This window comes from Macaca mulatta, chromosome 4, assembly GCF_049350105.2.
Source record: "Macaca mulatta isolate MMU2019108-1 chromosome 4, T2T-MMU8v2.0, whole genome shotgun sequence".
Classification (NCBI taxonomy): Eukaryota; Metazoa; Chordata; class Mammalia; order Primates; family Cercopithecidae; genus Macaca; species Macaca mulatta.
In genome coordinates, this window is record NC_133409.1 from 161,096,201 (window position 1) to 161,119,141 (window position 22,941).

Below are 22,941 nucleotides of genomic sequence, written 5' to 3' on the forward strand. Positions count from 1 at the left end.
CTGTATCAGGCTGCAGCTTTCTTTAGGACAGACACCCTGGATATTTCTGGGGAGCTAAAGGACAGAGTCTCTTTTGAAAATTATTAAGAACAAATTAGGCCCAGTGGCCCAGGGGACCTGTGTTGTAACACATGAGAAAATTTTGTTTTCCAGCTCTTTGGCAGTATTTTCATAAAACTGATGACAATGAAAGGACAGAGACTATTTTTGTACATTGATAGTATTCTAAAATATCATGGAGAAAGGTGAGAATGTTATCAGTTAAATGATTTATTTAGTTGGGCAAATAGTGACGACACAAAATAGAGGATTTATATCACTGGATTTTTCTAAGTGCTCAATGAGGACATGTTGCTAATTATAAGAAGTTCACGCATGCTACCACGTAAGAATGCTTTCTACACACTCCCTTCCTCCTAATTAATATAAAGACCTATTTTATGCAATGGGAACATAAGAAAATTATTATGAGACAAAAATATCACTATACTCAAGCATTGAAACTATCACTCTCACACTGACCCTGAGAATTTGCTAACGTAGTTTAAAAGTAATTAAGAAGGAAAGCTAGCCTTCTACATTTTCAGTCTCGGTCACTGTGGCTACTGGGTTCATTGATGCCTGCCAAATCTTGCAAAACTACAGTCCTCTTATCCATGTGGTTTTTAAAACTATAAGCTTCTATTGTGAATAAGCTTGATTTTCTGCTTTAGAAATCCATCAACTGCCAGTTCTCACGGCATATTGCTAAGAGAGACTCCACAAAGAGCCCAGGTGCACACACCATGAATCAAGTTCTTCATACATTTTAATCACAGTTTATCACAAGTGGGAGAGGTAAGTCAAGAAGGTTTCTTCATAAAATGTTCATCAGAAATGGCAATTTTCCATAGGGGAAACAAAGATGGCATCCTTCAACTTGTTAATCGGAAAAAGTCCCCAGATGTGAATTGGGCCTCTGTAAAATCATATGCAAACCACATTTAGGCCTGTGGCTCAGCCCAAAACTTTTGAAGAGGGGAGTAAGGGACAAGGAAGGAAACGGAGTTAACAGTGAAAGAGGAAGATGAAGTTTCTCAGACTTTGTGGACATGTACAAAACAGTTCTTTCTACTTACTATTTAAGCTATTACCTCCTTGCAGGGGGGAGGTTTCTTATCTCCTTAGCCATTTCAAAAGCCTTGGGAGCGAGCAAGCCAGTAAGGGAGTTTTTCTGTGTGTGTCTGTGAGTCAGCAGAAGCCGGAAGCCTTACAAAACGACTTCAAACAACAAGCTGGAGAGCGGGACAATAGCTTCCACCTCCAGACAGTGAGAAATTGCATTATCCTGAGGGATCACGGCCACCCATGCTCAATGGAGATAAGTAAGAACATTCTCTGCTCTGGCCAATAGGAGATCCGCTGCTACAGCTGCTCACAGAAGCTCTGGGTGGCCTCCATTCCAGCGGCTCCAAAAGGCTTCAAGACACAAAAACACTGCTGCCGGGTGGTGCTCCCAAGTGCAGGGGGTGGAGGGGAGAGGCTGACGAAGACAAGGGTGGCAAGCTGCATCCCCCCACCAGGTGCTCCAAATCCCCTCTCCCAGCTTAGGGAAATCACAGAGAAGTCTCCAGGCGGATTCCAGGCAGGCGGCCTGGGCAGAGCCTGTGCCTCACCACCACCCACAGCAATGAATGGAAACTGCCCCAGAGACTCCAGAACGTGGGGAGAAATTCCCTGCTAGGCAGTTCAGTGCTCTGAGAGCAATAGTGTAATTAATGGCACTTGGTGAAAGAGCAGGCATTCCAAATTCAGCCACAAGGAAGAAGAAACCTTACCACACACACCCTACACAGCAGACACAAAGCCCCTTGTCGTGTTCCCTTTAAAGACTCAGGCAAATCTGATCAGGAACTGACATTTACAGTACAGTTTTAAATTTACAAAAAGGCATTAACTGTCCTCTGAGAGAAGAAAAAAATCTTCACATTTGAGGGAAAGTATGTGAAAGTTACAGTATGAGCTCACTTTGAGGACACCATAATTTGCATATAGGAATTACCTCAGTAAAAACATTTATTTCACTTATTAATAGTATCTGATATCCAATTTTATAGTATTTCTTAGGTTTCCCATTGTCATAGGTTTTATATATATATATATATATTTTTTTAATTTATTTTGAGACAGGGTCTTGCTCTGTTGCCCAGGCTAGAGTGCAGTGGTGAGATCACAGCTCACTGCAGCCTCCAACTCCTAGGCTTAAACAATCCTCCCACATCAGCCTCCCAAGTAGCTGAGACCACAGGCATGTGGCACCACATCCTGCTAATATTTTTTATTTTTTTGTAGAGGCGGAGTCTCACTATATTGCCCACGTTGGTTATATTTTTAAATGTTTCCATGCATACAACTAATATCTACAGAGTATGTTCGATTGACAAGAAAAAAAAAAAAACTAGTTGGAAAGTATCAGATATGCTGCTAATACAGAAATATCATATTTGCATATAGTCCCCAGACCAAGTAGTCCCCAGACCTCTGCAGAACCTAATGTTGTATATAAACTTTTTAAAGAAAGAGTATATATTTTTATTTTCTTTATTTACATATATACATACACACATAAAAAGACAGACACACTTATGAGTGTGTGCGAGTGAGCGTGACAAGCAAGAAGGGATTCTAGAAGGATGCAGAAGATGGGAAAGGTAGTACTAAAACTGGAGCACTGCTACCACCTGAATGCTGACAATAACATTTCACGCAAAACCAAAATGGACGGAGGTTTTAAAAATTAAAATTAACTTGTCTGGCAACTAGTGCATTGAAATGGAGGTTGAAAGACTGGGGGGGACATTTTCCACTCAGCCCTTGATTTGCTGTGGGGCCTACATCAAGTTGTGCTATGCCTCTGTTATAACATCTGCAAAATGGAGATAACACTTCCTGCTACCTACCTCAGAGAGCTGTTAGAAGATTAGACACCAGAAAAGAAAATCCTCAAAGCCCTTTGAGTTTCTCATAAATATAAGACATGCAATGTAATAAAACACCCGTACCCTCTACAAAAGCCCTGAGAGACTCATGGCTATAGAAATAGGAAACAGACGCCAGCTGTACAGCATCGATGCATTCACAATCAGGGAGACTGGCTGCAGATTCCAGTGACAAGGCAGGGAAAATAACTCTGACATTCACATCTACTCAGACAAGACACCCAGGAAAAGGGAGGAAAATAGTATTGTTTCAGTAGAGCACCAGTAAGTGAAAAGAAGCCATCCTCACAGATAACATTCCTAATTCTTGCTTAAAAGTCTGCATCTGTAAGAAGACAATCAAGTGACAACATTACACTGGTAGCCTTTAAGGTTTAGAAAAATCTCACATTAAAGTAAATTGGGCCAAGTAGAGTGGCTCATGCCTGTAATCCCAGCACTTTGGGAAACTGAGGAGGGAGGATCGCTTGAGCCCAGTTTGAGACCGGCCTGGGCAACACAAGGAGACCCCTGTCTCGACAAACAATAACAATTTTAAAAATTAGCCAAGCATGGTGGCACACACATGTGGTGCTGGCTACTCAGGAGGCTGAGGTGGGAGGATTGCTTGAGTCCAGGAGGTCAAGTCTGCAGTGAGCGGTGATCAAGACACTGCACTCCAGCCTGGATGACAGAGCAAACCTCCATCTCAAAAATAAAATAAAATAAAATAAAGTAAATTGGCTCTCTAGAGGGGTAAGGGTAATAACCCCCACAGTGAACAAAATGTAAAGAAGAGAATGCATAAATTACAGTATTTTTAATTAATTTGTACTGAAAACAAAAGCCATGCTTGACTGTACATAGCCACCTAAGGAAAATAATTACTCTTGGGTCCATAAGGAAATCAGGAGAAAAATTATTAAATGTTCATCTATTCTAAGATATTCTGAATTATGAAAAGTTTAAAATTCAAATTAATCAATTAATTAAACGCATATTATTATATCAAAGGTGTATTGTGAGTTACACATCAGGTTAAAATTTAAAAGATGAATAATATCCTTTTCCTGGTTCTCATGAACCTCACAGTCTAGCAAGGAGAGACAGAGACAAAATAAAGTATAACAACGTGGGAAGGGTTTGAGTCAAGTATAAACAGAGTGCTAAGGAAGAACAGAGAGAAGATGTAATTGATTCTGTATGGAAAAAAGGAGGGAGAGGGGCTTAGGAAAGTCTCAGAGAATTTGACACTTAAACAAGACCTTGCAAAATGTACAATATTTCACCCAATACAGAGCAAGGGGAAGGGGCATTTTAGATAAATAAATGGCAGCCCACATTTCAAGGCATGTCTAGGTATGTCCGAGTTAAGTGTCACACAATGCAGATAGCCTGGAAGGGCCTGGATTGCAACAAGGTCTTTGTGAGGAAGGGAGCATCACAGGATGAGATTTTTGAAAAGAGACTTGGTATTTTCTACAACTCAATAAAAGAGGAGGAGGCAAGTGTACAGGAAGAGAAGCAGCAGGAGCAGGAGGTAGCCCTGGCCCCTGGGCCTGAGACAGACCTTGGGGAAACTGACAGCATTGCTAAGGCGAGTTCTGTAGGTAGAGGTGAGGAAGATAAAGAGGCAGAGAAGCAGGAAGGCATGGTGCACCGAACCATGACTCAGAAGTGGTCAGGAGTGGCACTTCCAGGAGAAGTAGCAGGCCCAACCTAGGTGGACAGTGTAGTACATGGAATAATGGCCACCAATATATCAGGTCCTAATCTCTGGGACCTGTAAATGTTACCTTCTATGCAAAGACTTTACAGATGTGATGAAGTTGAAGATCTTGAGATGGGGGGATTATTTTGAATTATCTAGTTGGGCCTTAAACATCATTACATGTATGCTTCTAAGAGGGAGGCAGAGGCAGATTTGACTACAGATGGAAGACAGGAAGGCAATGTGGCCATGGAGGGGGCAGATATTGGAGTGATGCGGCCACAAGCCAAGGGATGTCAGCAGTTTCCAGAAGCTGGAAGAGACAAGGAACAGATTCTGCCCCAGAGCCTCTGGCAGGAGCTCAGCCCTGTCAAAACCTAAATGTCTGTTGTTTTACGGCACCAAGTTTGTGGTAATTTGCTACAGCAGCCAGAGGAATTCAATACACACAGTGAACAAAGAGTCACCCCCAGCTGTTCTTGGGTGCCACCATCACCAGTCTTGATAAGAATCATTCAGGCTGGGGGCAGTGACTCATGCCTATAATCCCAGTACTTTGGAAGGCCAAGGTGGGAGGGTAGTTTGAGGCCAGGAGTTTGAGACCACCCTGGGCAACAAAGTGAGACCTCATCTCAACAAAAAATAACAATTAGCCAGGTATGGTGGTGCACGCCTATAGTCCCAGCTACTTAGGAGGCTGAGGTAGGAGGACTGCTGGAGCCCAGGAGTTTGAGGCAGCAGTGAGCTATGATTGTACCACTGTGCTCCAGCCTGGGCAACAGAGCAAGATCCCATCTTAAAAAAAAAAAAAAGAATTCAGATGAAAGGCACCCCAACTGTCAAGAAGAAATTGAAGTCTAAGCTGCCACCTTGGAGGAAGACAAGATTATTAACCTGAGTAACTAGTCAAAATTTAGGAACAGAAACCCAGGTATAATCCTAGACTAGGTTAATACAAGGTGGCTGGAAGAACTATAAATAGAAGCCACCAAATGACGACATGTCGGGGAAGGAAAGTGGGTCTGAATAGTAGTGGGAACAACAGGAGAGACACAGCAACCCAGAGGTCATTACTGGGCCACCAAATTTCTGGTAGGATAGTCATTTTCATTTTAAGTGCCCATTGGAAAGGGGAAGAGATGAGGGGACAATGGAAAATGTTTACCTGTACCCTGCCTCAATCAGCACTGATTCAGGAACTGGACCAGAACTAGACCACCAAATCAAAGACATCATGGAGTACAGGTGTGGGAAGATTATGGTAAAGAGATAGATGGGGCATGAAATCTTGAAATATGCCCTTCAGTCAATAACAAAAATAACATAAGGAGATCCACTTGAGAAGGGTGGGAGCAGTAGTGACTGTCTATGGTACACTAGATAGCCCAGTAAGAAGGTGACTGAGCCAGCCAGGGCTGGAGATGATCGGGGCCAGATAGGAGAATGGGGAAATGGGGGTGAATTAGAGAAATATTTGGAAGGCATGGCAAACTGCTTGGATAGGGAATGAGTGATTGGGGAGCAGGGGACAGCAGGGAAATGAGAACAACGATCTTTAAAGCACAAAACTCAAAGGAAAAAGTGTTAAAACAGGCAGAATGAGTTTGTCTCTGGCTCTATTGAGCTCGTGTGTGGGTGGGTCATGCCAGGAGTGACAGGTAGAGAGCACTGGGATCTGAAACCAGAAGAATGTCGTAAATGTTTGAACGTTTGAAAAAGTTATCTGTACTGTACTCTTTCAACTTTTTTCTGATTCATCACTATGAAAGGACCCAACGAAGGTTCCTAAAATTTTGATATCCTAAAAACCAAATGTTTGAACTACACTAATATTACCTACTTACAAGAAAAACCTCACATCTCCAACACTTTAAAGTAAATGTATTAAAAATTTTCTAGAGGGAGAAAAAATTCTTACCATTAGCCACTTCCTCCTTCTGTTTGTTTTGAGGATATCTGGTGAAATAGACAGTGGAGAACAGCCATCCATGGGTCGGGGGGAATTGAGAAAGATGTTCAGTAGTAACCCAGGGATGACTTGGTGATGGAAAAGAAGGCACACATTTTAAATCTGCAGAGGGCATCAAATTAGTTGTGGTTGAGCAGTAAATGCAGATCCTATAAAGAGGAAAAAAAGACCAATATGTTCACTGATATCAACTACCTGGGTAAAAAGGATGAGGAAAAAAAATTAATGAAGATATAGGTTTTTCTGGGGAAGAAAATATATGTTAATCAGATGTGAAAATGACTTGTTTTCGCTTACAGCTATAGATTCTATATCTGCCTTCACCAAAGAGCTTAGGTGTGGAGTGCTACCCTATTGAAGAATGCAGGCAGCTCCCCGCTCTCACCCACGATTTTTCATGGCTGGTACTAGCTGAAACACGGAAATGGCTTAGAGGGAGCAACATGTGACATTCTGGATTAGGTAGTTCGTAGGCATGACAATGTGGGAAGGCAGCACAGTGTAATTCAAAGATGCAAAGGATGATGATATAATCCCCGTCCTCGAGCAATTGTGTGTGTTAAGATAAATAAGGTTCTTGGCTCAATAACAAAGATCATGGCAATGCAGAGGTAACCAAAAAACAACACCTCTATCTTAGTCAGCTGTTACATTAAAAAAAAAAAAAAAATTCACAGTGAGAAAATAAAAGACCTAGGAAAATATGTAAATAAACAAGTAAACATATGCGCAAATAGAAGTCTTTTTTTTTATGACTTATTATTGGAAACACATTTCGGTTGTCTCCAATTAAACTTCGAAGCTCAGGAAAAGTCCTGACCACATACTGCTATTCTGGAATAGAGGACAGCATCATCAAAAACCCCAAATGTGCCCAACAATTAATGACACTGCCTTACATTTGCACAGTCCTTCTATGAATGCTGCCTCATATACCATCTCACTGGATCCCAAGGAGGGCAGTGTATGTGTTGACTTCCCCAAGTTTTGGGAGAGGATTACTCCACATTCTCTTATTTAGTACCTACTATGGTATATAAATCATACCGAGTGACATAGAAACTTAAGTAATATTCATAATACCTGCCCTTAGGGAGTTATCAAAATGGACAGGTAACACGTGTTTGCACAAGGCAAGAAATGAGAGATAAAGAAAGTGCAGGTTCTGAGTCTCTTAGTGAAGAGGTATAGATGAAGGAGGACAGGAGGACTTGAGCTGAAGCTTGAAGGACGGCAGAGAGATACCTGAGTGGAAATGGAGTGAAGGAGATTCTAAAGCATTCAAATAAAGAATGGGCCTGGTGTAATGGTGGTTTTGACACTAAACACAAAAAGGAAATTCCTGCTGCAGAGTAGAAGATGCTGAGAACAAATTAGGAGCAGGGTCAAATGAAGACACGCTGATGGAGGAATCTGGGCTTTACTCAGAACCACTGTAAGTTTTGAATCAGGAGTGAAAAATAAAGTATGGGCTTTAGAAGCTTAGTCAGAAAGCTACCAAGGAAAGATGGGACTAAATAACCACATCATAGAGACTGGTTAGGAGGCTGTTATGCTAACACAGGCATGAAGCCACGAGTTCTTGACCAGGGAGATGATTGGGAAAAAGAGTACTAATGAAGAATTTAAAGGGTTTCAATGACTGTGGGGATAAGAAGGATAAAGGAGAAGAAAAAGTGAAGAATAGCTAGGGATTACACCTCAGTAAGCAGAAGAATAAGAACATCACCAATGAGCCATTGGGAAGGAAGGAGGAAGAACCAGTTTAGGGATTCTCTTTTGAAGACACCTCAATCTGAGGTGAGGATGGTATTACAACCCAGGCGAGATATCTTCTGGAGGGGTCAGAGCAAATGGGAGCAGTCTAGGCTGAAGATGGATTAGAAGTCATCATGGATGGGAGTTGAAGTCATATAGGTTTAGAGAAACTATTTAGAGAAAGAATTCAGGGGTTAAGGGCTGAGAAGATTGTGGAATTTCTCAAACACACATCACAGCTTTTGATTTTAGTGGCAAACCATCAGGAAAAATTCTAAACTGAAGAACTTGGAAATACTTCAGAGATGAGATCGGACTTACACAGGGGCCACAGTTCTTAAAACATCCCAAAGACAAACATCTAACAAGCAAAAGTCATCCTAAAATATCAAACTGCCAATTTCATGGTCAGTAATGACATGAAATAGAGTTCTGTGGAATTTGACTCTATAAATAAATTATGGTTCACTAATAACCTGATTTTAATCACTTAACACCAAGACAAAAAAAAAATCCAACGTCACCAACATGTATGTAGGGTCTGATAGTTTTAGCCCTCCGCTGACAACCATAAAAAAAAACACTGGCATACATGTGTATGGTTTCCTAGAACCCTATACAGTATAAGCTTCCGTGTCAAAGAGCCACTCAAGGTGTTGAGTAAACCAGATATTCTCTTTGGTTGTTTTCAAGCTTCTGGTAGAGAACATGAAGCTAGAAGGTTTCCAAGGCTGCATAAACAGACGAGCGTTCAGGAGCTTGGCACTGACTGGGCAGGGGAGGAATAACAAGGCTTCTGCATACATATGAAAACACGTAACAGTCAAATCCTATCGTCCAGTTAAAGATGACCCAGTGAACATATTAGAAACACAGATTTACGCCTCCCTTCTGTCTCCCTTTCTCTCCCTCCTCCAAAAACCCACCAAAAGTGAGAAGACACTTTTTCAAACAATACAATCTAAAAACAATAGCTAACATTTATTTGTTACTAATTTATTTAGCAACGATGGCTAACACTTATTTAATACTTATTATGTACCTGGTACTGTTCTAACCTCTTCACAAAGAACTTATGCAGCAGGTACTATTATTATTATTCACTCCATTTTACTTAAGGAGAAACCAAGGCACAGAGAGACAAAGGTTGCAGCCTTAGTGTACAGTGGAGCCAGGACCAGAATCCAAGCAGCCTGATTCCAGTGTCTCACACTCAATTCCCCTTCTAGCTATACTGTTTCTCAGGCCCATGCTCCAACATGTCACCTGTTAAAAAAAAAAAAAAAAAGTAAACTATTGTTTAAAGATAGTAAACACTGTCAATGACATAAGCGTTTTTGATGATTTCAAAAATCTCCAAGAGGACCAGACACAAACAAGTCCAAATACACAGAAAACTTTGCATATACACAGAAAACTTTCTGAGGAGAGCTTAAATAAAAAAGATTCCACTTGGCTATGAGGAAACCTTTCACCATTTTAGGGTGACCAAAAGAAAAATGAAATGAGCTTAAAAGAAAAGTTGGAAGCATCTGCTCCTGAACAACTTTTCTTTTCAAGCAATTCTCCTGAAAGACTCATGTTTACCTATCTTAGAATTTGAACCAAATACAGATTTGCTTTTGTTAGGATCACTTCAGGATTTTGTACTTACTCTCCTAATTTTTCTCTCATTTTCTGTAATTTTAGTCTAAATCTGGGTTAAAAATAATTACACAGGGATTTGGCACTTAATCCTTGGTAAGCATCACAGCTTTCATTAAAAACTTAGGTTTCTCACGCCTGTAATCCCAGCACTTTGGGAGGCCGAGGCGGGCGGATCACAAGGTCAGGAGATCGAGACCACGGTGAAACCCCGTCTCTACTAAAAATACAAAAAATTAGCCGGGCGCGGTTGTGGGCGCCTGTAGTCCCAGCTACTCGGGAGGCTGAGGCAGGAGAATGGCGAGAACCCGGGAGGCGGAGCTTGCAGTGAGCCGAGATCGCGCCACTGCACTCCAGCCTGGGTGACTGCGCGAGACTCGGTCTCAAAAAAAAAATCTTACGTTTCAGCTGGGTGCGGTGGCTCACACCTGTAATCCGAGAACTTTGGGATGCCGAGGCAGAAGGCTAGCTTAAGCCCAGGAGTTTGAGACCAGGCTGGGTAGCAAGGGGAGACCCCATCTCCACAATAAATAAACCAGGCTTAGTGGTGCGCGCCTGTAGCTCCAACTACTCAAGAGGCTGAGGTACGAGCATTGCTTGAGCCCAAGAGGACAAGGCTACAGTGAGCCAGGACTGCACCAATGAACTCCAGGCTGAGTGAGAACCACAGCGTGTCTCTCTCTCTATCTCTCTTGCTCTCGCTCTCAAACACACACACACACACACACGACCCTGATGTTCAACCTGTCTTTGCGAAGAACAGATTTTAACTGCAGACCTGCACAACTAAGAATCCAGTTAATTGTATTATTGATTCTCCTAACATTTCTCTAGATCCAGTGCTGTTATTTGTCTAGTTTTATCTATAAGGCGGCATATTTATTTGTCATCTTATTTCAAAACGTAGAGTTAAAGAAAATGCTCCTAAACATAGCTATTGAAAGGCAGAGAAAAAAGCAACCAAGGATTTTTTGAAGAAATGATATTTTCCACGTGATTCTCATTCAAATATGGGCAGAGGAAGATACAATTTTTGGAGTCAATCTCCCGTGATCCTGTGATGATCCAGAGGCTGACAACACAGAACACAGATACCAGGTCCGTCCACAGGGTTCTACCAGGCCAAATTGTCAGAGAAGGGTTTTAGGAGCAGGGTGCTAGAAACAGCAATAAAACCTTTATCAACAGCTACCGGAGGGGCTGAACCTTACCTCACCCCAACCACGTGTGTGTTGTTACACAGGGTCCTAGTGAATCCTTCCTTCAATGCCATGATGGTGTGGAGAGTGTTGCATGAAATGGGTGGCCACCCTGCTCTCTCCCCAGTCACGCACCTCTAACAGGGCTAATGCCCAAAAGCAATTACCATCCAGGTGGGCAGCATCCTAATATAGTCAGATACCTAAGATGAACAAGCAAAAATACTTTTTTTTTTTTTTTTTTTTTTTTTTCATTAAAGACAGAGTCTTGCTCTGTTGCCAGGCTGGAGTGCAATGGTGCAATCTTGGCTCACTGCAACCTCCCACTCCCAGGTTCAAGCGATTCTACTGCCTCAGCTTTGCGAATAGCTGGGATTATAGACATGCACCACCATGCCCAGCTAATTTTTGTATTTTTAGTAGAGACAGAGTTTCACCATGTTGGCCAGGATGGTCTCCATCTCCTGACCTTGTGATCCGGCTGCCTCAGCCTCCCGAAGTGCTGGGATTATAGGCGTGAGCCACTGCGCCTGGCCACTACAAAAAGACTTTCAAACTCAGCGTCAATGAGAACAACAGGAGCCAGAAGCTCAGCATTCAAAACAACAACAAAACAAACTTGGAAAGTAGTTCCCATCAGTAGCTTTAGGAAGGCATGAAATTTTAGGACTTCTCTGTACTTTTAAAATCTTAGCTACTTAGATCAGCAGACCTAAAATTTTTGGCACCAGGGAGCAGTTTCATGAAAGACAATTTTTCCACGGATGGCAGTGGAGGCCAGGGGATGGTTTTGGAATGAAACTATTCCACCTTAAATCATCAGGCATTAGTTATATTATCATAAGGAGCACGCAACCTAGATCCCTGGCATGCGCAGTTCACAATAGGGTTAGTGCTGCTATGAGAATCTAATGCTGCCTTTGATCAGACAGGAGGCGGAGCTCAGGCAGTAATGCTCGCCCATCCCTCATCTCCTGCTGTGCGGCTCGGTTCCTAACAGGCCACAGACTGGTACTGGTCCACGGCCCAGGGGTTGGGGACCCCTGGCCTAGATCTATGCCTGCAGGAATTAAAAAAAAAAAAAAAAAAAAGCTGCAGGCAGATTTAAGTAACATAAAGCTTTCCTTAAATCATACTTTTGGGCAGTGGCTCATGCCTGTAATCCCAGCCCTTTGGGAGGCCGACATGGGCAGATCATTTGAGGTCAGAAGTTCAAAACCAGCCTGGCCACCATGGTGAGACCCCTGTCTCTACTAAAAATACAAAAATTAGCTGGGCGTGGTGGTGCGTGCCTGTAATCCCAACTACTTGGGAGGCTGAGACATGGGAATCGCTTGAACTCAGGAGGCAGAGGCTGCAGTGAGCTGAGATCACACCACTGCACTCCAGCCTGGGAGACTCCATCTCAAAAAATCATCATCATCATCATCATCATCATCATCATCATCATCATACTTTTTTCTTATCGTTCTCTTCTTCCAAAATGTGTCTTAATGTTTCATCCTACATGGAGCAATGGAAGCCAGTGCTTTTCAAACAGCATTACACAGAAAACTAGCATGCAGGATAGCTATTCATGAGTATTCTGGGAAGCAGTCTGTGTTCAAAGTGTGAGAGACATGGCATGCTATGATTCTACCTCCTTGGGAATGCACAGTATGTATTAGCAAATTCAGGACTGTGAGAAGTCCATGTATACTTTGTGAACTATGATGTTGCCTACACTTACGTGATCACAGAATGCATTTTCACAAATCACTTTGTGGAATAGCTGGGCTGCAGAGAATACAGTGGAGGAAATGTTGCTCTACACCCCAGTGTTTACTATTCAAGACTTAACAATCTGACCCCGGCCGGGTGCGGTGGCTCACGCCTGTAATCCCAGCACTTTGGGAGGCTGAGGCGGGCGAATCACAAGGTCAGGAGATCGAGACTATCCTGGCTAACACAGTGAAACCCTTTCTCTACTAAAATTACAAAAAATTAGCCAGGCATGGTGGCGGGTGCCTGTGGTCCCAGCTACTTGGGAGGCTGAGGCAGGAGAATGACCTGAACCCAGGAGGCGGAGCTTGCAGTGAGCCAAGATCGCGCCACTGCATTCCAACCTGGGCGACAAAGTGAGACTGTGTCTCAAAAACAAAACAAAACAAAACAAAATCTGACCCCAATTATTCTTAACCATATTCAACAACAAACATTCACGATTCTGATGTGTACTGGGGATCTTACATACCAGTTTTCCCTAGAGAAAATCTCTCCTCTGGTCAAGTTCATCTCCTTCCCATGTCCTAAACAGACATTGGTTCCAATGTTCTGTTCACACACTCCCCATGCTAGAATTTCTACCTTCAATCATTTTGTTCAATTTACTCCTTCAACACTTGAGATAAAATCCCACCTCCTATGAGACTCTTCCACATAATGCCATCTTTCTTTCCCTGGAATAAGCCACCCCAAACACAATGGTACGTGCTTGGGATTCGCCTGTCTCTGTAGTATTATAAGTCCCTATTTGCCGTATGTACGTCTGGTCCCCCAGCTACCCATGGACTGGCTGAGAGCAGGCTCTAAGCTCTTAGTTTCTTCCTACAATATCTAATACATGATATTTTCCTCCAACACAGCAGATACTCCATACATAAGTGCTGGTGAATTAGGAAACACATGGTATTTCACACATCGCTTTCATCATTAAATAACCAATGGACACTAGAATAACTCAAAACATTTAAGAAGTAGGCGCTTTTGTTGTTGTTGTTATTGCTGTTGTTGTTGTTTTGAGACAGTTTCACTCTTGTTGCCCAGGCTGGAGTGCAATGGCACAATCTCGGCTCACCGCAACCTCCACATCCCAGGTTCAAGTGATTCTCCTGCCTCAGTCTCCCAAGTAGCTGGGATTACAGGTGCCTGCCACCACGCCCAGCTAATATTTTTGTATTTTTAGGTGAGATGAGGTTTCACCATGTTGGCCAGGCTGATCTCGAATTCCAACCTCAGGTGATCTGCTCGCCTGAGCCTCACGAAGTGCTGGGATTACAGGCGTGAGCCACCACACCCGGCCGGAACATTTTTATTCTCTGGAAAATAGTGTGGTCTGGTGTAAAAAGCATCTAAAGAATACAATTAACTTAGATCTCTAAATTGAAATCTCAAAAATCCCTTAAGAGTGACTTAATGTACATGGATACAGTAGGCAACATGCTCAGACCTTTAAAAAAGCATTGGAATTTCCATACTATCTGCAAGCACAGGGTTCATTCCTTACTGACTACTCTGTATGTCAGATATCATATTATATAATATTTAATTATGTATTAAATATTATATAATAGTTTATACATAGGCTTATTTTATTCCCTCTCCAGGATATCCACATGGTCTCCGTTTTAGGAAGCCTCAGATGACACTTGCCTACAAGATAGCAACTACATGGCATATCCATCTTTCATACCTAGAAGTATCTGATATTGGCAAAATCAAACCAAAAAAGACTACAGATGTCTAAAGATGCAGAGTATTCAGCACACAAGTCCGGACTTCAAAGTAAGTGGATGATATACCTGGATAGAATACAAAACATATTTGCCAATATGACACATGTAAAACTGTTCAGCTAGGATAGCTAGCACAATAGTCAAGTTTTGGGTTTTTCAGATGAAAAGAACAGCCAATATACCATTAATATATAATGGTTGAAATACTATAAAAGCAGAGCATTATGTCCATAATCAGAATGACTGTTCTGTGACATAGATGCAGGGGCATTCACACATGTCCTTCTGAAGCAGGAAAGAGGACTGATGAAAAGTCCTGGGGCAAGTTGTCCAGGTTCAAATCCTGGTTCCATTACTTACGAGGCATATGACTCGGGGCAGATTTCTTCTCTGAGCTTCACTCTGTTTCCTCGTCTAACAAATGGGGACAAAGTGATATTGACTCCACTGTGTTGCTGTGAAGTTTCAATGAGATGATGCCCGTGAAGCTCTCTGAACATGGCTTAGCACATACAAAGCACTGGATACATGTTAACTTTATTACATTCCTGTGACTTAAGTAAAAGACAGATCCTAACACTGGCTGCAGATAGTAACTAGCATGCAAACCTCCATCAGGCTGTCTAATGTTATTCTGTGCTGCTGTATGGACTTCTCATTGCGAGAACAGAAAAGGATGCTGTGGGAGGTCATTACCAACAAATACCAGCAGGCCCTACATCCTGCTTAATTCCTGTAGAGGAGGTAAAATGACAACTCTAGGCAAGGGATCATCCTCTCTTGGGAAATCCAGTAGGCAACCTAAATGACAATTCTGCTATTAGCATATCTGTGGAAGTTGTGAGTGGGTGTTACATAGTCATTCGTGTGCATGTATTTACATTTTACCTGCATGTGATTTTAGCACTGTACACAATATGAACAAATCATTCAATGCAGAATGACTTGTTCATGTTCCCGACTTTGAAAATGAAAAACATCAACATTTTCCTCTCTTTTCTGGATCAAAGGAAAAAGTCGCACAAGGAAAATCTAGGTTTTAATCATTCATTTCCTTTAACAGGTTAATGAATGCTTCGTGGAAAAAGGGGGGAGCGTGCATTTCTATCCTAATTAAAAACTCTTCAAATAACAAGACATTCGGAAGTTCTTTTCATTATCAAATAACTGTAAATTAGTTTATCAAAGTCTTTAAAGGTGTTGCTTACGGAAAGATCTGAAACTCAAACCTACTCGCTAACATTTCTGATTATTATTTGTTCTTTCTTTCCATGCTGTTTCTTAGTTTTCTCCTATACCTCACATGCACAACTCTTTTTGTTTTTACTTTTGGATCTCATACATCTTTCATGTCTTGTAAGATACCTTTTTCTTTCTTTCTTTCTTTTTCTTTCTTTCTTTCTTTCCTTCCTTCCTTTTTCTTTCTCCCCTCCCTCCCTCCCTCCCTCCCTCCCTCCCTCCCTCCCTCCCTCCCTCCCTCCTTCCTTCCTTCCTTCCTTCCTTCCTTCCTTCCTTCCTTCCTTCCTTCCTTCCTTCCTTCCTTCCTTCCTTCCTTCCTTCCCTCCCTCCCTCCCTCCCTCCCTCCCTCCCTCCCTCCCTCCCTCCCTCCCTCCCTCCCTCCCTCTCTCTTTCTTTAATACAGAGTTTCAGTCTGTCACCCAGGCTGGAGTGCAGTGGCATGATCTCGGCTCACTGCAACCTCTGCCTCCTGGGTTCAAGCAATTCTCCTGTCTCAGCCTCCCGAGTAGCTGGGATTACAGACGTGTGCCACTGTGCCCAGATAATTTTTGTATTTTTAGTAGAGGCGGGGTTTCACCATCTTGGCCAGGTTGATCTCGATCTCCTGACCTCGTGATTCGCCCGCCTTGGCCTCCCAAAGTGCTGGGATTACAGGCGTGAGCCACCACACCCAGCCTGATATCTTTTCTTTTTACCTTTTTATTAGGCTGACTAAATTTTGTGGTGGCTAATTTAGCACATGAATTTTCAGCATCATTACTTACTAAAAGTTAAGTCTCTCCAGCCTGGCCAACATGGTGAAACCCCATCTCTACTAAAAATACAAAAATTAGTTGGGCATGGTGGTGTGTGCCTGTAATTCCAGCTACTTGGGAGGTTGAGGCAGGGAATCCCTTGAACCCAGAAGGCAGAGGTTGCAGTGAGCTGAGATGGTGCCACTGCCCTCCAGCCTGGGTGACAGAGCGAGACTCCATGTCAAAAAAAAAGTCAAGTCTCATTTTTCCCCTTACTCCCCGCCCCCCACTCTGCACCTCTTGTCCTTTGAGAAGGATTGGTTTTTGCTGTCTGATAATGATATAAAGTGGAAGTGACAGAGTGTAAACTGCAAACCACATCCAGCTTCAAAGCAGCTTATGGAAGTCAATGCCATCCATGAGAACCTGGTCCCCTCTGAAGATGGAAAGACCAGATTCCCACACATTGTAGTATTTCCCGCCACAGGATATAGAAACTAAATGGATTAAATGGTAAATACATAAAATTAAAATAGTTTTGTATTATAGTATATATTGAAAAGTCATGATAGACATACAAAATATATATATTTGTCATCTATGTAAAGATATATGTAATAAAATATATTTATACACATATATAGAAACAAGTAATTTTACATCTTCTCTGATGAAATCTAGTGATGATTCTATTATTTATTTAAGAAAATGAGATTCTGAGATTTTATTGTGGCCAGATGAACACATTCTCGTGATAAAAATGCCTGAATTTTGCAGGATAAACATTTGCCTGGTGGAGCAGGTCCTGGAATAACATCATCATGTTCAACATTGTTTTGTTATAATGATGATAAGAAAAAAAAAAAAAATCAGTTCCTAGATGGGAGCCACTGTCTGGGTGGAGTCTGCATGTTCTCCTCATGACTATGATAGGTTTTCTCCAAATAGTCAGGCTTCCTCCCACATCCCAGAGCTGTGCACCTCAGATGAATTGGCGTGTCTGTATTGTTCCTATGTTGTAGGTGGGCGTGGGTGTGTGTGAGCACACCCTGTGATTGGATGGCGGCCTCTCCAGAGATGGTGCCCATCCTGAGCTGTGTACTGGGTAAGGTTCCCGGTCACCTGTGACCCTGAACTGAATTATCTTACTTGTTTTTAATAATCGTTAAGTCTATGTATAGCTCACATTTATTTCAAAGTTTAACATTAGAAGTGTTTTGGGTCTTAGTTTATATGTCTGGTGATGTTTCTGTGACCAAAATATGCCATATCCATTAGCCTATGGTAAAACTGGCTTTGTTATATATAGTTTCACTTAAAGTCACAGTTTACAAGCAACTATTACCAATGTTCAGTGAAGACTGACAACTGTCTACTAAAGAGCCCAAGGGCCCAGAAATCATAACATCCCATGCTTTAGTTCATGCTGTCATTATTTCTATGTAGTAATATTTCATTGAGATAATCACCAATATGCTAATTTCCAACCTATGTTCATTTTCAAAAGATTTTGGCATTTTTATTCAGATTTAGGGAGGGTTCTACTTCCATTAAATTAAAATCTCTTAACAACAGATTTTAAGGTCATTTAGCTCAAGTTCCTTTTCTGCTCTGTCAACCGCAGAAGAAACTAGGGGATACAATTCCGTTTCCCTGAATTTCATATAAAACTGGTTCATCTTTGAATCCACCTAAAAGTAGGATTTGTGAAGAAAGAACTATAAAGGATACAAAAACTAGTTTTATCTCAGCACCCATTTAAGCACATAAACTCTGCATTAGTGTGAGGTGCCACCAAACATATGAGGCAGGAGGGTCAGCTCTCTGACTACCTGCCTGGCACCCCCACCTCCCCGTCTAACTGTTGTTCTCTCCATTTCTTTGTTGTGCAAGCGACAGACCCACCAGTGGCTAAATAAAAAGGATCTGACACCATTTTACCTTGATTTGTAGAGGTCACTGACCCCAATTTTCATAATGAATCACTTTAAAAATGAATTTTTTTAAGTAATCCAGAAGAGAGATGTCAGGTTTACCTTCAATTATTTAATAATCGACCAAGATAGCCAGCTACAGGCCAAATTGTGAAGTCAGTTAAATTTTGGGAGGGCTTTCTGAAATCCTTTTCTAGCTCCTCTTTATTTATTCCAGCCACCTATAAAATCACCATCCTTTTATGCTCAAGCATCCATGGCTCTCATCCTGACCTCCTCCACCTTTCCCATCCCTCCCCAGGATCCCTCCTTGCAGCCCTCACGCAGGCCTGGCAGGCTCTGCTACACACGCGACTAACATTTCTTAAACCTAAGTGGTCTATAAAAGTTTACTCATACTCCCACTATTGACTTACGTTATTGTATTAGGTTTTCAAAATTTGTACAAACACAACCAGGAGTAACTCCTTAGGCTTGGAACTCCTAGGCAACTACAAAACCAAAATAAATTTATAAGAAAAATTCAAGAAAAGTTATAAAACAAACACAATTTAACAATATTCATGGATTGTGGCAGAAGAGGTTTGGCTACAACTAACTGGTCACTTGCAGTGTGCTAATGGCACTGAGACTACGGCAAAGGTTCTTGTGAGCTGGGAGTGTTTTCCTTACGCTAGGCAGCAGGACAGCACAGTTCTCATGCCACTCTTACTATTAGACATAGAAAAAATGATGTCATCTAGCCTACTCTTGGTGAAAATACATCATTTACGAGTCAGTCATTAGCCAGACATAAAGATTTAGGGGCAGACCCAAATATAAACACAGGTGCTGAAGTTTCATGGGATGACCTTGTTATGAAATTATCATTCAGATGATTCAGAATGTGTTGATATCAGTTTATTATTGTTATCAAAATAAAAACACAAAGTTAAGATGCTCTAGCAGATAAGTGAAGTCCCTGGGAGTAGACACCCTAGAATGAGGACTACAGAGCCCCAATAATGGATACCTCTCCAAAAACACTCGTCCCTCCTCTACTCAGTCCAAGCCACCATATGCCAAAGCAATCGAATGCGTCAACCCTTCACAGGGAGACGCCATGTCTCACCTTCCAAGAATATTCATCATTTAAAAGGAAATACTTGGAAAAGGCCACAAGGTCTTTAATCCAAAGAGCAAATATGAAACTGCACAATTCCAGGCACTATGGTGGACTGGAGAGAGAGGGAGGGGAAGAGATAAAGAGGGAGAGTGAGAGAGCTAATTGGGGAAGGAAGGAGAGGAGAAGCAGAAGCAGAATGAGATTTATTTAGGGACAGAGAATTTTGAGAGAAATTTCTTAATTCTCATTGCTCAATAATAACAGGGTGCTCAGGTACACTTTTCATCTCTCATTCAACAGCAATGTGCTATTAATGACATTCTTGCAGCAAATAATTTATGTACGCCTGATGCTAGTATACCCGTACATATGTGTACACACACACACACACACACACACACACACACAAAAACATGCACAGCCTGTGTGCCATTTAGGTCCATAAAGTTAGGTCTCCAGAGCCCAAAACCACCAAACCCTCCCTTCTCTTTCTTTTCTACCTTGTCCTGGAAAAAGCACAGATGTGATCCTAAAAGCAAAAGTAGCTCTGGAGTGACAAATTTTTCTCTCATTATCTATTGCTGCTGCTGCCCAATCCCAAAAGGCAGAGAACCGTGTTGAAGCTGGAGGCAGAACAGAGATGTGTCTGTCCCTAAGAGGGTGCTCACAATCTCACTCTAAACTGTTTGAACCTCAGGCCAGTGGAAACAGCTATATTCTCTACAAATTTAACTCGCCACCTTTTTCCCAAGGTCTACTAGATGAGATTCATTTTAGAACCTATACCTCTTAAGAAAACTAAACTGCAATGAAATAAGCATAAGAAACACAGTACTAGTAATAATCACAGCTAACACGTATTATGCCAGGCACACATTATAAGGACTTTACCGAGGTTTTTCTCATTTAACCTCCCAACTAGGAGGTATAAAATCACTGCAAGTGATAGTGCTGTCTGTCACATTTTAAATATTTACCTATAGCTACTCCCATAGTTTAAACATTAAAACTGGAGTCCTGAAAATGTCATTAACACACTCTGATACAGAAGGGCAACTTTCAGGCTCAGCATGACATTATCCATTTATTATTCATTTGCAATTGACTTATAGTGAATAGATACAAAAATGTTTATGACGTGTGTAAAGATAAAGAACTTTGTTAAAATATGAATACTGTATTAGTCTGCTAAGGCTGCCATAACAAAAGACCATGGACTGCAGGACTTAAACAGAAATTGTCCCACAGCTCTGGAAGCTGGAAGCTGGAAGCTGGAAGCCCAAGATCACAGTGCCAGCAGGGTGAGTTTCTCTTGAAGTCTTTCTCCTTGTTCTGTAGATGGCCACCCTCTTACTGCCTCTTCGCATGGTGGTCCTCCTGGGCGCAAGCATCCCTGATGTCTTTTCTTCATCTTATAAGGGACACCAGGCAGATTAGATGAGGGCTTACGCCAATGGCCTCATTTTAATGTTATCACCTCTTTATAGGCCATATGTCTAATAATAGTCACATTCTGAGATTCTGAGAGTTGAGACTTCAACATATAAATTATAGAGGGATAAAATTCGGCTTGTAATGGACACCAATATAATGCATCAGCTAAAGAAATTGAACATTTGCAGCTCCTCTGTGGGTTTCTCCCAAATCACATCCCTTCCTTCCTCAGGGGCAACCATTCTTCTGATTTTTGTCTGGCATTTCTTGATAGTTTTAATAACTATGTTTGTATACCTTCAAAATCTTACTTTTTAATTTCCTAACAGAACCATTTAAAGCAAATAAAATTCCCTCTAAGCAGTGTTTTAGCTGCATCTCTTCCAGATTTTGATATATTTGGATATATATCACCATCATTGCAAAACCTATTCTAATTGTACTTCTGACTTCTTCTTTGACCTATGAGTTGTTTAGAAGTGTGTTGTTTAATTATCAAAGGTGGGGAATTTTCTTGATGGCTTTGTTATTAACTTCTAATTTAATTTCACTATGGCCAGAGCGAATACTTTGTGTGATCTCAATCCCTTTTAAATTATAGAAACTTGTTTAACAGCCCAGCATATTATCTTGCATTTGGAATTAAAATAATGAAGTAATAATAGCCTAATTTAGCATAGGTACATTCACCACTGAGTTGCATACCTGCACTCCCAGATACTCAGGAAGCTGAGGCAGAAGGATTGCTTGAGCCCAGGAGTCCAGGAGTTCAAGGCTGTAGTGCACTATGATCACAGCTGTGAATTGGCACTATGCTCCAGCCTGTAGAACATAGTGACAATTTGTCTCTTACTTTAAAAAAAAAAAAAAATTCAGGGCTGGGGGCAGTGGCTCATGCCTGTAATCCCAACACTTTGGGAGGCCAAGGTGGGCAGACTGCTTAAGCCCAGTAGTTCGAGACCAACCTGAGCAACATGGCAAAACCCCGTCCCTACAAAAATTACAAAAATTAGTCAGGCACAGTGGTGCACGCCTGTGGTCCCAGCTACTTGGCAGGCTGAGGTGAGAGGATTGTTTGAGTCCAGGAGGTCAAGGCTGCAGTGACCTGTGCCATAACCACAACACTGCACTCCAGCCTGGGCGACAGAGTGAGAACCTGTCTCAAAAAGAATAAAAATTAAAAATTAAAAAATCAGTCATTTATAGAACTGCTAAAATAATTTATTTGGCCGGGCACAGTGGCTCACACCTGTAATCCCAGCACTTTGGGTGAATTACCTGAGGTCAGGAGTTCGAGACCAGCCTGGCCAACATGGTAAAACCTTGCCTCTACTAAAAACATAAAATTAGCCAGGCCTGGTGGCGCATGGCTGTAATTCCAGCCACTTGGGAGGCTGAGGCAGGAGAATCACTTGAACCCAGGAGGCAGAGTTTGTGGTGAGCCAAGACCGTTCCACTGCACTCCAGCCTGGGCAATAGGGTGAGACTCCATCTCAAAAAAAAAAAAAAAAAAAAAAAGAACTTATTTAATCAGGTAAAAGTTTGATTACTATTCATGGGGAAATGGACAAAGTATTTATTTTTAGGAACACAAGTATTGTTCTTTACCCAAAGTGTTGACTCAAAGAGGATGAGAATACTGTAATCATATAATTGTACCTTAGAGTTTTACCATTTTTTAAACATCTCATACTCAAAACCAAATAGTAATCACTTGCTGTACCTGTAGGAATTGAGTATTGAGAGATATCAAGAGACCGAGA

The 22,941-nt window shown here is 41.7% G+C and overlaps 1 protein-coding gene across 18 annotated transcripts in view; it reads right to left on the reverse strand.

Annotated features, from left to right (window-relative positions):
• LOC106997839 (uncharacterized) overlaps nucleotides 1–22,941 on the reverse strand; it is a 547,605-nt gene that overhangs the window by 182,091 nt on the left and 342,573 nt on the right. For 14 of the 18 annotated variants that reach the window (XR_013417061.1, XR_013417051.1, XR_013417050.1 and 11 more), the window contains one exon: nucleotides 6,587–6,786. The exons of the other annotated variants lie outside the window; for them this stretch is intronic. The gene's annotated coding sequence lies outside the window, so the exon portion shown is untranslated. The remainder of the gene's footprint in view (nucleotides 1–6,586; nucleotides 6,787–22,941) is intronic. 18 annotated transcript variants of the gene reach the window in all.